The sequence below is a fragment of the Amblyomma maculatum genome, chromosome 1 (genome assembly GCF_055883805.1).
Source record: "Amblyomma maculatum isolate TAMU_Amacu chromosome 1, ASM5588380v1, whole genome shotgun sequence".
Lineage (NCBI taxonomy): Eukaryota > Metazoa > Arthropoda > Arachnida > Ixodida > Ixodidae > Amblyomma > Amblyomma maculatum.
In genome coordinates this window covers 178,067,019-178,084,352 of record NC_139344.1, presented here as the reverse complement: position 1 = coordinate 178,084,352, position 17,334 = coordinate 178,067,019, and positions in this window count along the sequence as shown.

The window sequence follows — 17,334 nt, the reverse complement described above, 5'->3', positions numbered from 1 at the left end:
TTCTTCTCCAAAGTCTCGTTCACTTTTATGGGATATACGCAGACCCGAAGTTGCCCGTTGTCCTTTTGAGAAATAACAAGTGGGCATACCCAGTCAGATGACTGTCGTACCTTGGCAATGACGCCAGCTGCCTCCAGACGACCGAACTCCTCTGTCAGCTGTGATCGAATTGCACGAGGTTCCCAATGCGCCGTCCGTGTAGGGTGCCTCAATGGTCAGACCCGCTTTCAGGGCGGGTACACTGCTTTCTCCGGCAGCATGCTGGGTCTCCCTCCCCCTGTTCGGCTGCACTCAGCTCAATGCGGCGGTGGGCGACTTTGATAAGAAAACTATCGCTGTCGCGCACAATTCCAAATTTGGTGTCCTACGAAGGCAGGGTAGTACCATAGACTATGGGAAAAGTGAACTGAACTTCGTTACATTAAAGTATCATAAGTTCCGTAGCTCATCTGCCGAGAAACTCGGTCACCTGTGAGCAGTCGCATTCATTTGGGCAACGAAAGCAGCAAATTCCTTCACCTTTTTTTTTTTTTTTTTTACCTCGGCGTTCGAAATTACGAATACTTTTACACACTCAGGATGGCTTATTTCCAGATGTAGCAAAGTCGTACGCTTCCCCTCCTCCTCGCCCTGCACCCCCCGATTTACAAAAAAAGGAAAAGGCAGAAATGGGGGGTAGTCGAGAATTTTATTTAGTGCCAGCATGTCCTAGGGTTTTTTCTTCTCTTTTATGTACGATAGTGGGGAATCATAGTGCTGCCAAATTAGTGGCATGTTCGCCCAATTCAGCGGGTTTTTACACTGTTTTAACAGCCCTGGCAGGTTCCTCTCCTGAATTACACTGTTTAGCGGGCATAAACCTTTTATTGCTTGAGGTGAGATTTTTAGCGGGTTTTGACCCTGTTGGCCTTTTATTGCCGATTTTCATGGCCCCGCATTGTTTGTTTAGAATCTTGTAACATCCTTGCAGTTGTATTAATTTCTTAAGAAAGCGTCGCTACGAGCGCGTGACGTCACTGAGATCTGAAAGGGGTCGAATATTAGAACGCCCCCAATACGCCTTGAACTGATTTGTGCAGAATTTTGTTAAGCAATCGTCGAATCTGCTGATGCCAAAGGCATGCGGGCCGGTAGATTAGACACTCTCAAGTATGTGCAGAAGTGTAGGGAACGTTTGGTGCAGGACTCAAAGCTTCGATGAAAAACAGCTGCCATTCAACTGCAATGCAAGAAGTCCCAGCGAACGCTGGGCAGGTTTGTAAGATATTTCACGGCCCGTCTTATTTCTGAACGACGTGTCTTGTTGGCGTCACATGACACGCCTTCAGTGCATTTATGCTTGCGAATCACATTAGTGGCTCAATATACTGTTACCGCTCAGCACGAAAGCACCGCAGTGTTAAGTATCAAACGCATTTACAGCTATATTGGCGATATTTCAAAAGAACGTTCAACAAGAAGAGCCGTTTCATTCTCTACATTTTGGTAACTAGTTAACGCAAAATGGGACGAACACGAGAGAGGCAGACAAGACCGCGCCGTCCTGTCTGCCTTTCTCTTATTAGTGTTATTTTGCACTAACTTGTTACCGAAGAATATGTGCCAACTAACCCAGCAACAAATTTCAGTCGAGTACCTTCATTATTCCCGCCTGCGCTTCTAAGCCCTGCAATTATTTGTTACGGTTGTCATTCAACTTTATTCGCCTATGACTAAACGCGGCTTTCATATCATACAGTGGCTGCGACACAGAGGTGCGAATTAGTACGTTAATTTCACTGTTGTATATTCGTTTCCCGGGCGGGATGTGCAATAGGTCTGAATAAATGCAAACATTTCTTAACTATGTTGTCGTCTTTTCACTCAGTCATGGTGCTTTTCTTCCGCTAGTGGAAATCACAATTCGAGGATGAATTCTAGCCGTTCAAATAACATCAATAACCCTCTGGCTGCAGCTTCAAACTATAGTATGCATTGCCTCTTCAATTGCATCATATGTGGCTAACGTATACGCTGCAGACAGACTAGGAGCGAGCAAGAAATACACATAATCACCACACAGAAATACGTCACAAAGGTGAAGGTAAATATCCAAAGCACTACATTTGAAAGAGTTTGTCACGCTTTACTGCGGCCAGTTAGTACATACGTCAACATTAACGGAATTTTTGCGGCACTTGACAGCTAGCGATTCCATGCATGGATTCATATCGGTGAAAGCCTGTAATGCGGCCAACTCATGAATGCATAGATCCTTATTTATAACTGATAATCACATACTGCTGTTTATCTGAATGCTAAATCTCACACGAAAGATGCCGTCGTACCACATATAAAAGCCGGAATGTGGAGGAAATGCTTTCAGTTTCATCATCATGTAGACTGATTGAGTAATAATAGGGGTTGAACGGGTTTTGTTTTTAGAATTGCGCTTACTTTTTCCTTCTTTATTACAGAATGCAAATTTCGTCCTTTTTTTTTTTTCTGTTGTTTCAGCGAATGTATATTTTCAATGAATGAGTTACTGCCTTTTTTCGGCCAATTAATGTGGCAGTCCTTTGTGGCTCAAACGTTATCTCGGCGTTTTTTTTTTTTTTTTTTTTTTTTTACGTGGGTTGTTTATTTACCAGCAAATAAGGCGCGTATAATAGCTCTTGGAGCACGTAGCGGAAGTTGCTGTCGTCATTACTTGCCTTGGCTGCCATGCTGTACTGAACCACAAGGCAAGCATCACGTGATCTGCATTTTGATGGCATCAGTGAACTTCTCAATCGTCACGACAGCCAGGACATAATATTTTCCGCAACGTCCATTCGTGATTTCGTGCCTGCGTCCTACATGAAGTTAACCGATTAACAATTCTGGCTTCCTTTGTTAAATCAACTTGCACTGAACCTTAAATTGAGGCAAATGTTTGTTGGCCATGAGGAAGGTTGATCTCATCAGGTTTCCTAGACAATCAAACTCTTTTAATAGCTTTTACCTTGCTTTTTTTTTTTACCTTTCAGCGGTAAACAAAAAAACAACAACAACCTTTCAATGAAATTCATCCTCGAAACATGACCTCAAGTCACGAAGTAGCAAGACGACATCTCATCGTATTTTCAACCTAGCTCTAGCTAAATGTGTTTATTATTTCTTCCTGAAGAAAACTGAAAAAATGATCACACAAAAAATAACTGCTCAAAACCTATTATTATTCGCATCATATCTTTCCTGCCACTGATACAATCACGGAATTCGGCATGCAAGAAGTCTTCATATTCGTACAACGAGCGTGGCTTAATCCTACTCATTTCTATCACCTTAATGCCGTACATTCTAACTACGAAGAAAAATAAAATAGCCATGGTCAATTTTCATCGCAGCCAGCGCGTTGGGACAGTGGGGCGCCCATGAGCTCACGATAGCTTTGCCGATTTAAGTCTTATGAGCTCTATTACGCATAAACCAAACCGTAAACAATCGGATCATTACTGTCAGGGGGAAAACAAAATGCGTGCGTTTTTTTTTTTTTTTTCAATTTAGTCCCATTATTACCTGGCCAAGAGGCCATGCCGCAAGCATTGCTCGCTGCACGTAACTGTCGAGTAGGACCCAACATGCCCCGTGAGGGGAAAATGGCGGCGCGGGATGGTGTTCCTGAAGGTAGTACATAGGGTGTCTCCAATCTGCAAGCCGAAGCGAGGGCGTCGTGGCACCCCAACTCGATTTAGTTTTCTGACTTGATGGGCGCCGTCTTTGAGTACCATGCCTTAATCTCTTGTCCGATGCCCGTAAACTTGTGATACTACTGATGAACGCACTTGAACAAGTCCTTACGTTTGTTGGCTGCTCTGATACAATTGAGAAGGCCAAATTTCTCGCAAGCTTACAGCCCTAATATAGCCTGACGACCAGTCTTCACAGCAAGGAATATTACCAGCTGAGCGTCGGCGTCAACCCGAACCGGGAGGCACACCTTTGCAATGGGCAGTATTTTATTATCGCCGTAGCTGGCTAGGCTGTGTGGGTACTGCCTCCGGCCCCTGGCTGGATATGGCTGCTGCTTTACTCGCGGGGCTTCAAACAAGTCGTGAAGCAGCAAGTTGGCCTGCACACCAGTGTCGACATTCGGTTGTTTTGCCGTCCTGATATGCGAGTCACCACCTTCCAGTCGCGCCGATCAGTAGCGCTCGCTTCCTTGCATGCCGTCGATATGTGCAGCATTGTATAAAGTCGTCGCCCTTCAGCTCGTGGTTTGCAGCAAGCTGCGGAATGATGCTGTCTTCCGCAGGTATACACATTTCTTTCTCGTATGCTGAACGCTGACGAGGCCCATGTGAGCGGTTGCAGTAGCTGCATTACCTTGCTTGGTGTCTCCTTTCTTTGTACTGTAGTGCGTCGTTCCTCAGCCGCTGGTGCTTGTTCTTCTCTTGTTCCACTGCGTAGACGCTCGTCTTCGCTTCGCGCTTTGCTTTGTGCGGCAGCGAATTCCTCAGCCTTCGATGGCTGTGGAAAACATCAAGTTCTTTTTGGCTCAATGTTTTTCCCCCACGCGCCTTACTAAAGTGCTCCGTAGACTATCTCGTCACACAGCATCGATTCCTGTAGAATGAAATGCTCGATAGGCTCACCAACAGATTGCATGGGCTCCGGAATACGTAGAGCTCGAACGCTTGCTCTAACTTGTCGTAGTTCTCTTTTTCTTCCATGGTATAAGGTCTAAGCTGGTGTAAACGTTCCTCGTGACTGGTGGGGTGAAACAAGATGCTGGCTTTCCTGGCGTTGCACTGATGTTTTCCTGCTTCCAGAGACTCGGTGGAGACAGTGCAGCTGATGTTTGAATCGAATTCAGTTATCCGCCACATTATCCCCGAAACGCAACGGCTGTGGAGACGGAAGCTCCATAAATTGTCGGCGCGGGAACTAGCCATTTCTGACAGTTCTTGTGAAACGGGACTAAAACACAATGCTCAGAGCACTGAAACCAAAGTGTTCAGCGGCCGTGTGGCAACAGAAAGCCAACGGATAAGCAACAATACCTAGGTTTTACGAGTCATCATCCGAGACATTGTAAACAAGGAATATTTGTAGGACAGGCGACACGGCTTAGAATATGTAGCGATGATAGTGACTACCTAAACGAACTACATTCATTGAAAGCAACACTAATCCAGAGGAACTATCCCGGTAACTCCCTTAATACGGCCCTCGAAAAAGCAAGCACTTTAAACCCCAACGATGTGCTCACGAAACGACCAAAGGCCAACACCGAACGACAGCCTTCTTTTGTAACTAAATACTCCAATGCCCTTCCAAACATAAACAATATTCTGCGGAAATACCACTCCATGCTAACGTGTAATGAACGCCTCAAGAAAATATTTCCGGAGGCACCAAGGGTGACATACAAACGTAACGCGAACCTCAGAGATATTCTAGTACATTCTAAACTCGACAACAAGCATCCAACACAACCACACCCTTGCTCTCGACCTAGATGTAAGACGTGCAGTCATATACAAAAAGACACCACGGTTAAAAGCAATGCAAGCGATTTCACTTTTCACATAAAATCAGGCTTTAACTGCACATCTTCAAACGTTATCTACCGTCTAGAATGCTCCTTTTGTCATAAACAGTACATCGGATAGACAGGACAACCAATGAACATGCGGCTTAATGGACATCGGGCAGACGTAGGCAAAAGCCTCCCGAAAGCAGTTTCCCAGCATTTCAATCAGAAAGACCATAAGTTCGAAGAAATTATATATTCTCCAGTCAGGCTTTAAATCTGCAAGGGACAGAAAATATAGAGAGGCGTATCTAATTAATAAATTTAGAACATTGGAACCAGCAGGAATAAATATATCTAAGGGAACGCTAGAATCCCTTAGGCATATTCCCTCTCCATCATAACTATTCGGGAAAACAATCTCACATAGCCTTAATTGTACAGTTTATTCACAACGCACGTACGCCCTATTCCCTTCCGCAATAGCATAACCCTACACGTTCCTCTAAACACATTTCCTCCTTATCACTTGTTGCTTGAATTTGTCCTCACATATGTTATTTTTTTATTATTATCATTATTATTTCTCTCTCTCTTTTTATTTTCTCATGTCAGTGTTGGTTCCCTGTGCGCTTATTATCCTGTGACTGCATCCCCCCCCCCCCCTTTGCAGAAAGTTTTAAGAATTGTCCTCCTTAGATATATGCCTTATCAGGGCCCTTCGCAAACCCTCCCTTTGTAAGGTGTATCTGCACCAAACCCGCCTAAGTGGTGACTAATCACCTACTCAGTACTATGATTTTTTTTTTTCCTGGTACTGCAGCTTTTACTTCTTTTGTAGGCCACAGGACCTCCGGTTCCAGGTTGAGATACACACTTAAGGTTATTATTATTTTTCACTATGCGGTTATTATCCTGTGACTATGTACTCCCCGCCCTACCCCCTCCTTTTAAGAATTGTCCCCCTAGATATATGCCTTATCAGGGCCCTTTGCATAGCCTCCCTTTCTAAGGTGTATCTTCACCAAACTGTCTTTAGCGGTGACGGATCACCTAACCTGCATAGTAGTCTCTTTTTTTTTTCCTGGTACTGCTTCTTTTACTTCTTTTGCAGGCTACAGAATCCCTGGTTCCATGGCTGATAAGTACATACTCAAGATGTTTTTTTTTTTTCCTTTTTTTTCCACTTCATGACCCACTTTCTTCTCACCCATCCTCTCCTCCCCACTCTTTCGCACCCACTTTCCCCTCCCCAGCTTTTCTTCTTCGCAAGCAAAAGCGTATTTAAACCCCTGCCAGTGATGATCGCTATGCCCAGACGAAGACAAGTCCACTTGTCGAAACGTTGGCTCATCTGCGACCTGAGGCGTACCCTATTTACCCTTGTTCGGTTCTTCTTTTTTATAACATATATGTTGGTTATACCTGCTCAAACAGAAATGTCCTAGCACGGTGCGAGAACTTCTGGCAAGTATCGTTCAATTTTAGCGGTTACCGAAGCAGTGTAATTATCCGGCTTGAATTGAGCGCAGACACACTGCCGAACAGGCCCCGTCGTTCTCCCGCGTCTTCTGAGGTAGGCCACGAAAGGCTGGCGGTTCAGACTATTTATAAAGCATTCAGCCGTTGCTGAGCTGCATCAACCCTGCAAAAAACACGAAAATACAGCTAAAAGGGCGCCAAAGATAAACATTGTGTCAATAGCGGAAGACAATTTGGTTGAATGTCATTTCCTCATAAATGTCCTTAAGTCGAAGCATCATTCGGCTAAAGTGAGTTCTTGGGGGCACAATAGGTTCAGCGTAGCGATCCAATATGCGTGCCTTCCACAAACTATAAGGTCCAATAAGAAGAATCATGTTATAAGGTTCGTAAGCAGGTTTGAATAACTATGGAATGTATCGTAGACTGTACGAAGCTAGAATAAATTATTTCTTTAGAGTTCTTTGCAGCAGGCCCCAAAAGACAGCATATTTGAAATTAATTAGACAAGGCTGTGCAATGGGTCTAATTATAATACCGCCGCAGACGGCCGCGCCTCATGTGGAACTGCAACACACTGTAGCGCTGTACGTAAACATCGTCGTCTTCATGAATTTCAATCTGCGTCGCTCCTGGACTAGGGGCACCGACCACCCAGCTCCTGCGAATATTTACTGATTATATGCTCATTAAAAGTTTTCTCTCTCTCCATAATTTAACCTAGGTAATATGCCATACACATACGCCATCTGGCCGAGTGCGGGCGAGGTCCGTGAGCGCCGCCGCGTCCAGTGTCGCAACAACAGCAGTAACAACGCTTAGGTTTTCTCATTTCTCCAGTGCAGGTTCTGTAGTGCTCTCAAATGTTTATTTAAAGATAACAAAAAGCTTTCGAAGTCAGGCACCAGGGGGAACTATGTCAATATTGAACCATGTAGAAGCAGTTAATGTGGCTGCGATCATAGTACAATATTTAGCTGGTCGTATCTCGCGTCAAAAGCAAAGCGAGTGTTCACAAAACTTGACGGATGCAAATCTCAGATCTCTTCCAGTTTAAAAAAGGATTTAATAATCAGCCGCACTGGAGTTATAGTTATGTTACTGAACCTTAACACTAAAAAGTCTCCGGAGCCCGATGGTGTTCCGAATACATGTCTGAAGCGCTACGCTGAACAAATAGCCCAATACTTGACTGATATGTTTAGCTTGTCCTTGATCAAAGGTATTATACCGTCTGCTTGGCGTAAGGCTTGTATTGTCCCGATTTTAAAAAAAAGGGGACCGTGAACAATAGTCGGATAGAGGTCAGGAAAAAAGCGGCAAACAGCCCTCAAAGGACCCCCTCCAGCCAGTGGCATCGCTCCAAATGTGTGACGTCGCGGCACACACGGGAAACAAAAACTGAAAAACGTGTTCTTACGCGCGGACGTTTACCAAAATGGCCGCCTCCAGTTGTCGCGTCCATCCGTCGGTGTCGCTAGCGGTGTCATCTCGTAGGGCTCCATAGAGCCCTACAAGGTGACACCGCTGATGCAGTGAAGCACAGAACGGCGAAATGGTTTCGTGAAAACTCGACAGTGCTGACATTCACCATCAGAATTTGTCATTTTACCTGTTGTACTCGCATGAGCAAACGACTATCGATCGATTTGATTATGGTATGTATTTTTGCTGGAACTCACGAAGCATTTAGGAACTGTTTGCCAGAACAGACTCACTCGAAGAAGCCATGTTCCAGGCGCTACTCGTAGGTGCAAGGCGGTCAGCCGTGACGTCATAATAGTTCAGCAGCTATTGGTTGGAGGGGGGTCCTTTGATAGCTGAATGCCGCTTTTTTCTTTACCTGTATCCGACTATAGTGACCAATTATCGCCCAGTTTCTTTAACCAACAATTGATGTAAATCGTTAGAGCATGCTATTTTTAGTGCCATGGTAAACGTTTTAGAAGGCCGTAAAATTTTATCACCTTACCAGCATGAGTTTAGGAGAGGGATGTCAACTGTTACCCAACTTGTATCCGTAGTGCATGAATTTCAAAGGGTACTGGATGCTTCTGGGCAAACAGACGTCTTATTTTTTCTTTACTTCAGTAAGGCCTTTGACAAGGCGCTTCGCGGAAAGTTGCTGTTTAAACTGGACACTTTAGGATTTCCTTCTTTTATTATTCAATCGATAAGTGCCTATCTCGCAGATAGGCGGCAATTTGTGTCTACCCGAGATTGTTGTTCCGACATGCTACATGAGACTTCTGGGGTTCCCCAATGCAGTGTCTTGGGACCCCTGTTAATTTTTATCTATGTCAATGACCTAGTGGATGTTGTTGAAAATTATATGTCTGTGAGGCTATTAGCCGATGACTGTGCTATGTTTAAGGAATTAGTTGAATGGAAGAAACAACTCAAATGGACGGGATGTATAGAAAGGCGAGACAGACACGTGGAACAGAGGGGAGGCAGCCGCCGCCATGGCCGTCAGCCCCTACCCTCTGGGCCTCAGGCATCGTCGGCCGCCGCGCCGTTATAGCGCCACTCTCTTGGTCGTCCATTCCTCTATGGTTTTATTTTGACAGCTCATGTATCTGTCTCGCCTTTCTATACATCCCGTCCGTTTGAGCTGTTTCTTCCTTCCATTCAACATGAACAAACCAGACCGACAAAGCCCTCTTCTTGAAAGAAAATAGTGAGTAATTATGACTACCTGTCGGTACAAAAAAACATAGTAGCAATCGCAGACTGATGTGCGCGCTGGGGTATGGTTATTAACCAAGAAAAAAAAAAAACGTTTTGTTACGAATAACAAAAAAAAAAGTACCTAGACAACATAGTTGCATACTTTACCACCTTCCTATTTTAGAAGTGGAGAGCTATAAATACCTCGGAGTAATCCTCACTAACAAGCTTACTTGGAACTCGCATTTCTCTTACATCTCTGCGTCCACAATGAAGAAATTATAGTTTATTTAAAGGAAACTTAGAAGTACCCCAATAAGTACCAGAATCACCGCGTACAAGGATTATGTTAGGTCCCGACTAGAGTATGCGGCAGCAGTCTGGGATCCGCATAATAAAAAAGACATTTCCCAACTGGAGCGTGTACAGAGAAAAACAGTTCGTTTTATTTATGGTAAATACAGAAGGACAGACTCACCAAGTGCATTAATTCTAAAGAGTAACTTGCAATCTTTAGCAGTAAGAAGAAAGTTTAGTCGCCTAGTATTGCTTCATGGTTACATCTCAAGCCACCTGAAGGCAGATCTTCCCGACTGTAATAAATTAGCGAGCACTAGAAGAACACGACATGTACCGTCTTTGCCAAAAGTATAACCGAGCAGCCCAGCCGGCTAGCGGAGCAGGCACGGGGCCGAGCAGCGGCGCTACCATCGCCGTCGCTGGCCGCTGCTCTCCGGCAGCGAGTGTAAGCTAACTGACGTAAACATGCTTCCTCGCTCTCCTTCTTGGGATAATAAAAAAGCAAGCGAGTATCACGTGCGGTGCCTGATTTGGCGCCTTCAGAACACTGCGCTACAGAGAAAGGGCGCTCCGCATAGCATCACTCGCTCAATGCTCCTTTTTCTGGCGCTGTGAAGCTCGCTCTTCGTTAGATTGCCTTCGCGTTTAATATCGGTACAGTGCTCTCGCAGTTGCAACGAATGAACAAATACACGCTTTTCTATTCGTTTGGATTGCCCGGAGAGTATGGCGAGGAATTGATTTCGAAAACTCGATGCGCTTTTCCTGCGGTTCCTAGTCGCCTGTTGTGACCACTACCAAATTTGTTGTGACGCTAACATAAGAAAAATAAAGACTTCCAGGTGTTTCATGTGTCCCTCTTGCTGATACCTCTTTACTGCTATTTGGAAACGTACAAAAAGCGCATAGTGTTTTCCGCGTTGGTAATTACGTTCGTGCGTTAGCCTGCTGCTATAATCTTCGTTTATTTAGTGAACTGCATAAAAATGTAATTCTCACACCTTAAACATATGTCGCCCGTTTTCCCAGTAAGTGCGACCGTTTCTTTTCTGTTTGTTTCTTTTACGAGGGAACACCGTGCGACCAACCTAACAGCAACATGTTCTGGAAGTGAAAAGAAATCCGGAAGCGCAGCATTTGATTTGCACTGCAAATTAATTTTGTGTTACTGCCTATTACTTAGTGACTTGATTGGTAGTTTAGTGCCCGCTGGTAGAGTGGTGCATCGGTGACTCGATAAATAAGTTACTAGAGTAGAACCTTCAAGTGCAACACAAGATCAAGCTTGCAAACCTGAGACATCTCGTCTTTACTGAACTCCCTGACCGCAAAAAGGTAAAGCTTATTTCGGAGAGAATTTCAATGCAAGTGGGAGCAAAACGTCTTCTTGGGCATCCTTCGCAATAGCAAGGCTTTCTTGGGGCATCATATGCTAGGGAACATTTACATCACTCATTCGGTATTGCCAAATATTTTTTTTTTTTTTGAAGCAGTTGCCATCTCTGCTCAGATTTTCGGCATTCAGTTTGGAGTTGCGATGGCGAAAACCATTAAGCACCTCTGTGTGTTAACAAGCGGCGGCTAATGCGAAAATAAAGAATTCGCCTCATTACATGGACACGAATAGCTGTACTAGAAACAGCGGAAAATATCGCCTCGTTTTTATTTCTCTCTAGCTCAGCGAAGCGTCATCATCGCAGAGTAGGAATCGCGAGAAACACCAAACCCAGGTTTCTATCGTGTCCTATCTCCCTGTGCTAACGTTCCAAAGGAGACAAAAAAAAAAAAAAAAAAAAACACACTTTTCGAATCCCTTCATCTACGGGAGTTGTGTTTTGGGATTCTCACATGCAAGGCCTTCTAACGAAGAGCACAGATTCACGATGTCAGCCCAAAATCAGCGTTGAGTGTGTTTTGCTGTGCACAGCGCCCTGCATGACTAGCACAGCGTTCTGAAGGAAAAAACATTGGGCGCCGCACACAGTACCCGCTCACATTTTATCATCCCAAAAAAGATAGCGAGGGAGCAGCCTTACGTCAGCACGTTACGCTCGCAGCCGGCGAGCAGCGGCCACCGACGGCGACCGCCACGTCGCAGCTCGGCCTTGCGCTTGCTCCGCCGGCCAGCTGGGCTGCTCGGTTACTTTTGGCAAAGACGGTACATGACCATTCCCTGGTGCCAATTTTCGCAAGAACGAATGTGTTTCAGTTCCGTTTTTTCCCGAATATTGTCGCGGATTGGAATCGTCTATCTTCGGGTGTATATCAATCAAAGTGTTTTGTGAAGGATTTTTTGTATGGCTCCTATAGTGTTGGTGCTTTGGTGAATGGTTGGTTTTTTTGTCCTGTAAATGACTTGTGGCTGTTGCGGCTGGTGGTTTAATGGCGTTTATGGTTTAGCAGCGTGCCCCTCATGCTTGGGCCAAATATATGGCTAGCAGTATGTACAAATAAATAAATAAATAAATAAATAAATAAATAAATAAATAAATAAATAAATAAATAAATAAATAAATAAATAAATAAATAAATAAATAAATAAATAAATAAATAAATCAAGCCGCTTGCCAGTGGCTTTCACCATTGACAAACAAACGATACAAAGATTCGCGGAAATATTCTACATCAAATTACAGGCAGAGTTGCAGGCCAAACACGAAAACATAACAACCCTGCAGCTAAGCAAAATAAGCTAAAAAAAAAAGCCAAGCAATAAAGTAATTGCTAATCAGAGAAACGCTGTGCAGTCTGCGGTGGCCCTTAATTGCGTGCTTGTGGGAAAGCAGAGCCGCATAGATTACTGGGCGCGAATTTTTTAATCGAGAATCGTGGGCTGCGGCTAATTCCAATTTCGTTATCTTGTGAGCACTGCTGGAACGTTCTAAACAAGGGTGACGACGACTATGCCGGGTGTTTTCTTTTTATTTAACTGTTTACTGATTATAATCCGGCGAGAGATGCGTAGTGCTGCCTACGCAGGTGTATTATATAGCAAGGTGGACATCATGTACGTGATAGAACTCAGTAATTAAGTGCAATTAATTAATTAATTAAGAATAACTAATCAACATTTACGTTTAATTTTAGGAAACAACATTATAGTAGGAAAATGAAGGATATCAACACAGAAGCAGAGTCCAGTTTTTAAATTTTTTCGTTATCGGCAATGCAGTTCGAAATGTTTAACGTGAAAAATACGCATTTTTAGCTCGTAAAGCTGGCTTCTTTCAGTACACATGTGCAGATCAGGAAGCCAGCTTTACGAGCTAAGATGCGCATTTTTTACGTTAAATATTTCGAGCTGTATGGCCGATAAATAAAATTTAAAAACTAGACATAGCTTTTTTGTTGACGGCCTTCATTTTCTTAATATATTATTGTCCCCTAAAAATCAAAAGCAAAAGATGGATCGTTAATTTCGGTTAATTGTTTAGCCACTGAGTTGTATCCCGTAAATAACGTTCGCCTTGCTTTACAATCCACCTGCACAGACCGCACTGACATATCTCTCACAGGGTTTAAAATAACAATCTGTGAACAGTTAGAAGCAACACCCGTTACATTCCAGGTCTCATCGCGTTGTACTCTAAAGCGCTTGCGATTTTCTCCTGTTTACTGAACTACAAGTTTTCTCGCTCGCTCATCAGTGCGATGTAAGCTCGAAGCAACAAACATTCGGCTGCTCATGACAGCATGTGAAGAAAGAATTGTGTGCACAACGTTCAGAGACGCTATACCAGCAAAATTCAGACGCTTTTTTGGAGGACTACACAATTAGGCTTTATGCCAAAATTGTTCATCACCAAAGTAGAAAGCACCAGAGAACCAAGGACCTAACTATCAAAGGATCTCGCACGCAAGAACGGTTTGTGGTTTCGGTTCACGGTCGGCACTCGTGTTTGCCTGGTGTACGATAGACAAAATTGACAACGAATCACACATCGTACTACAATGCCAACAAACTCGGTGGCTGATTCGCTGAAGTCAGCTGTAACTTGCACTTCAGTGTGAGCAACGAGTTGAACAGAGTACGTGAGATGAAATCGACTGCACGCAATCTCCTTCGTAAGAGTCGTGACTAACGAAAGGCTGCTTAGGCGCTACCTTTCACGTGGTTGACCTACTGCGGTACCACTTCTGCCGCCGATCAGCATTGTAACACGCAAGCATGTGGGAACGAGGATATAGCGAGGTGCTCAGGTATTTATGCCGGCAGCTCTTGGGCTGAGACACGCGCAGTGGTCTTGTGCGCGCGTGCACATGACGGCACGCTCTGCTGCAAAGGGCAGAAATGGTTTGGTTTGGTTTTGGAGATTTAACGTCCCAAAGCGACTCAGGCTATGAGAGACGCCGTAGTGGAGGGCTTCGGAAATTTCGGCTATCTGGGGTCCTTTAACGCATCGTACAGCACACGGGCGCCTATCGTTTTGCCTCCATCGAAAAGCGGTCGCCGCTGCTGGGATTCGATCCCGCATCCTTGGGCACACAATCCGAGTGCCCTAACCAATGCACCACCGCGCAGAGCCCTCAGGACTGAAATGTACACGACGTGTCCTACATGAGATTCAGTGGTGAGTGCACAAAAATAAGGATATACGTTCCCGACTTAATTTAATTTGGAGGCTGTGTCAGCTTCGCGAGTCAACTTCTACGGGTAAGATGTAATGGAAGGGAGAAGGAAATATATGAAGACAGAAAGAGAATTTAGTGCAGATTTACTTACGTTTGCCCAATCCTAATGACTGATGAGCAGTGAGTTACAAAGAGCAGCACTAGGATATATAGAATAATGATCGATATGCTAACTTGCTCGTTCAAATGCTTCCTGCCTGACAAGGTGCTTGAAAGGTCTAGAAAAGAGAAAACGGAAGCACCCCGCCCTCCCCATCCGGTTTGCAAAAAACATACAATTAACATACCATTACATAGCAAGAACAAGGCTCTCATTTAAACTTATCGTTGGTGTACTGTGACGAGAAACGACGACAAACGAAGAAATGGAATAAAAAATAAAGTGATAAAGTTAGAAACTGAACACTTTGCTGGTCGTTCCTACGGGCTTCAGAAATGACCTTTTTTTTTTTCTTTTTGTCGGAGCGGAAGCCGCTGAATTAACACATTCCTACCTGAAGATCCTGGCATAAATGAACATTGTGATGTCTGCAGTCGCTCAATTTGCGCTGTAAGGATATTAGAGATGCTGTAGCGTGGACCCTTTTATACGAATGTTGCTTTCCACTGCCACCAGAAAAAGGTGTTATTCCAAAGCTGCTCCATAAAAATTACAGGGTGCAATTAAATTTCCTTACGTGCGGAAATGCGAAAGCACTCCAAGTTCCATACCTACTTATTTCGACGCCCACAACAACTCAGACATGTTTGCCTTATGCTAGTGTGACATCGCCAAGCGACTAGTGGCCTGATCACGTGAGTATTCAGGGAGATTTTTAATATCACTATCTATCTAATCTCCTAACCTGATGACGTCAATGTTCACCGGTAATGCTGACCTAAATCCTTTTAATGTTCGTTATCAGTCTCATTCGTCTTACTCGTTATCATATCCTGACTTTAACTAGTAATCAGCCCACAACTTTGCTATGACTTATCTCATTATCCAAATCCAATCAAAATCCAAATCCACTTTATTTCCAACCTACAAGTTGGGGGCCCCCAGGAAAAAAGCTGTCACAGACAGCTTGACTGGGCCCTGGGGGCCTACAGGCAGCATCTCGCAGAGGATTTCACAACACAGTCAAAAAATGGATATGTACATGAGGTCAAAATCAAAAGAATTATACACACATCAGATATCAGAAATGAATATGAACATCGCAGCATTTATTCATTGCCTTATCATAAAATTTGTTAATTCGTGTCTAAATGTGTTAAGCGGGGCAGTAAAGTCAATGTGGACTTTAAGTTTATTATAAAGTGATGGTATGCGGTAGTCAAGAGTGGCCCGACCATAATTTGTTCGTGTATGTGGCACTGGCGTTAGTTCCCTGCGTAAGCTGTAAGCATGCAAGGGACGGTGCGTATCATTGGGAAGGTTACGTTTATGCATATAGAGAGACAGTTTGTAATCATATAATTTAGTTTGTAATAATATAATTATCAAAAATGATACCCTGTTAAATGCCTGGTTATTCTTAGTTACTGTCGTTCTTATCGTCGTTATCTCATGTACACATCTCGTGGTCACACATCCTGTCCACGGCGCCCGTGAGCCAAGAAATGTTGTCAAATTAACATTCGTCAGAGTTTGGATGTACTGTTGAATTGTGTGCTAAGGAGAGCGATGCTTGGGAAAACCTGGAAAGCATCCCATGCAGCTGATAGGCAAAACATTATGCAGGGTATTCAAAATTAGTTTTCGGATTTAAAAACAAAAAAAGTGTGAAATGCAGTGCACGAACGTCGTTTGTGTTAATGGGATAGAGAATTTGTCATCGTAAACTCACTAGTAGACTAAAATCCACTAAATTAATTTTTTATTCCTTGCAGTTAGCATATGCGTGCTTGTATTGAAAACTTGTAGGCAGGGGCATTCGAAGACTTATTTTGTACACCGTGAGCAAAAGTGTAGAAACCAAGGGAACCGATACAATTGCTTTTTTTTTTTTTTTTGTCTGTATAAAAAGATGCACCCGACAAAATCTCCTAGATAAGATGACAAGTAAATTTAGGAGGGTACCTTATGCACATCTCAGAAATAACCGCTTCACTGTCAGAAAATGCTGATGGGCAGTTATCTCAAAGCACGCAGAGTATACCACTTTTAGAATAAAAGTGATCTAAACAAGGCATATACTCAATGCGAATTGAAGGCTGCTTCGTGTCTCCAATGATTCAACTTCGTGATGTAACTTATTTGGCTTAAAGCAACATCTTGTGTTACAGGCGGTATTGGAACCCATGTCCTTTGTGTTGCTCGCTACCATCAAGGCCACGCATCGCACATTTGTGCGGTTTGAGCGCAAGCGGGGGTTTATATGTATGTCGTGTGGTCACTGAACCTCGCAATAAAACTTACAATGAGACACTAATGATTTCGCATTCACAGCACGTGAGTAGTCTTAGTGTCCTCCGTGAATCTTCAATAAGGTATCCTTCATTAATTCTTATCTCTCTCTTCCTAGTCCAGGTCTCTGAACACCTCCTCTTAACGCGCTGTGAATAGCAATGGGGAGATCGGGCTTCTCCCTCTGACATCCTTCTTCATCGGGATGTCATAGATGTCGTCATGGAGGACTATCCGTGCAGCCGCTACAGGTATCCTCCGGTAGTTTTGCAATCGCTCTTCTACACCCCGATTCCTTAAAGCTTGCGTGGCTGTATAAGGTTTCGACTCAGCCAAATGCTTACTCGTAATATATCAAGGC